This window comes from Pectinophora gossypiella, chromosome 19, assembly GCF_024362695.1.
Source record: "Pectinophora gossypiella chromosome 19, ilPecGoss1.1, whole genome shotgun sequence".
Taxonomy (NCBI): Eukaryota; Metazoa; Arthropoda; class Insecta; order Lepidoptera; family Gelechiidae; genus Pectinophora; species Pectinophora gossypiella.
The window spans coordinates 12,094,552-12,096,860 of record NC_065422.1 but is presented as its reverse complement, the minus strand read 5'-3'; the positions used below and the strand labels follow the sequence as shown (position 1 = coordinate 12,096,860).

Below are 2,309 nucleotides of genomic sequence, written 5' to 3'. Positions count from 1 at the left end.
ACAGTTAGTTAGCTCGACCATTATAGACGGCTCACCACCTATCACGTTGATCTAACAGAAAGCTCGGCGAGGCGTAGATACTTAGTTCATCAAGCGGTAAATGTATGTTACATAAACTGCCTATATACGTCCCACTGCTGGGCACAGGCCTCCCCTCAATCAACCGGAGGGGGTATGGAGCATACTCCACCACGCTGCTCCACTGCGGGTTGGTGGAGGTGTTTTTACGGCTAATAGCCGGGACCAACGGCTTAACGTGCCTTCCGAAGCACGGAATCATCTTACTTTTTCGGACAATCAAGTGATTCAAGCCTGAAAAGCCCTTACCAAACAAAGGACAGTCTCACAAAGTGATTTCGACAATGTCCCCATCGGGAATCGAACCCGGACCTCCAGATCTTGAGCCTAACGCTCTAACCACTAAACCACGGAGGCTGTTGTCTAGTGGTTAGAGCGTTAGGCTCAAATGTATGTTATAGAAAAATAAATATTTATTTAGTATGCAGACACACGTTGATACAGATTCCTTTTAAATATTTTTTTTTAAAAAGAAGTTTATTCAACAATAAATATTTTTACAAACTAATTACATGCAACATGTTTAGGAAAATGACTTCGATAGCTAAAGACAGAGAATTGGACTGACCTGCAGCTCCTCGTCTGCTGGATTTCGGGGCGCCCCGGTCTTGTTCACCACAGGCAGTGTATATAGTCCTTGTGTGTAAGATTGCACTTGTCTTGTGTCGATAATTTCGAGTAATTGAACACTTTTGGGAATTAGAAAAGCCAAGATAGAGTGTGAGCTCGTTGAGCTGTTTAGATTCGACTTGAAAAGTAATGACAGTTGGTAAGAGTGAGACGTAGTTCAGTCTCTTCACGCTGGCAGCCCTGTCGTGTGCGTTTCATTAGTGCATTTTGCAAAGCGTTTTGATCATATCCAAAACTCAAATTAGCTATCGATTTGCATGAATAAAAATTCAAAAAATTAAGAACTAAAAGTAACTGTCTTTTGGTTGTGACAATCGGTTTTAAAAGAAGTACGGAACACAACACATTGTAATAATACATTTTATTACTCGTATTATATTGTTCAATACTTCATTTTCTAAATACGGGGAACACGTGACTTGTCACGGTTTCTAAACCACTGAATTCAACTTTATGCGTTTGAATTCATGTTCGATTCGTAATATATATTATGTAATTGATATCACGGGGTTTCCAGGATTTGTTCGGTTAAAATGATAATAAAATCGCTCCCTATTACATGGAATTGAAACAAAGCTGTCGAGGAGTGGGTGTACTATACACCTCTTCGAGGGTACAGGCGTGTTATACAGGGTATTAGTGACATTGTGACGAATACAAAGGGGAATGATTCAGACAATAATTTTAAGTTAATACAAAGTGAAATTTTCCTGTCGGAAAATTCCTGAAAATGTTTGTGTTTTATATAATTGTTTTCTTATCATACTTGATCTCAACCATCATCAATCAATTTAAATTTAAATTCATTTTTATTTTTATTTTTCATCATGGTCTGAATCATCCCTCCAGCGACAAGGCCGCCATTTGCCATGTACCTAGTTAAGAGTCTTTTTGTAATTATTCCTTTTTATTTTGGTGCAATAAAGTATATTCGTATTGTATTGCATGCCTCAAAGTTTTCGTTACGATGTCACTAGCACCCTTTATGTAAATGTTACGTCACCTTATTTTTCGTAACCTCTTAGTTACGGTCTAGCAAGGGCTTGCATACCAGCTTTTCCCTTTAACAAGGTTTTAACAAAGCTTTAGAGCATGGGAGCAAAAATTAAATTTCGCGATGCCTTTTTAAGTGCCCTTTTAAGCTGCGTAATTAAGAATTTCTCTTCGCTACCTCCATCCTACTGATTTACTGCTTGAATTATGGGAGCTGGCACTTGTATTTTTTTAAAAAGAAAAAAGTAGGTACTAAATTCAGCCAGTAGTTAATTTAAAAACGGTCCTTATCACTTTAACTCCATTTGGAGAATTTGAATTCACACTGTAATGAATGCGGATGAAAAGCAAAAGGATGTGTTTTTAAAACTTAAATCTTGTGCTGAATAGTGAATTTGTCAAACTTGAATGGAATGAATTGCATGGCGTCTCATTAGTGGCGCTTGAAAGAGATTTAAGAATGAAAAATGTTCGGGCCGAGGTTTTTGGTGACGTTTCACCCGATTATTTTCCCAAATAGAAAGAGGATCTGACACGCTGACTTTTTAAACTGTTGCATTTTTGAATCCGTGATAGCCCTGAGGCTTTATTTTTGAATCGCTCACCTT

The 2,309-nt window shown here is 38.0% G+C and overlaps 1 non-coding gene across 1 annotated transcript; it reads right to left on the bottom strand.

The window, feature by feature from the left end:
• Positions 1-363: 363 nt before the first annotated feature.
• On the bottom strand, positions 364-435 carry Trnal-caa (transfer RNA leucine (anticodon CAA)). Its single transcript has one exon. It is a non-coding gene; the product is annotated as a tRNA-Leu (tRNA).
• Between the last annotated feature and the right edge of the window lie 1,874 nt (positions 436-2,309).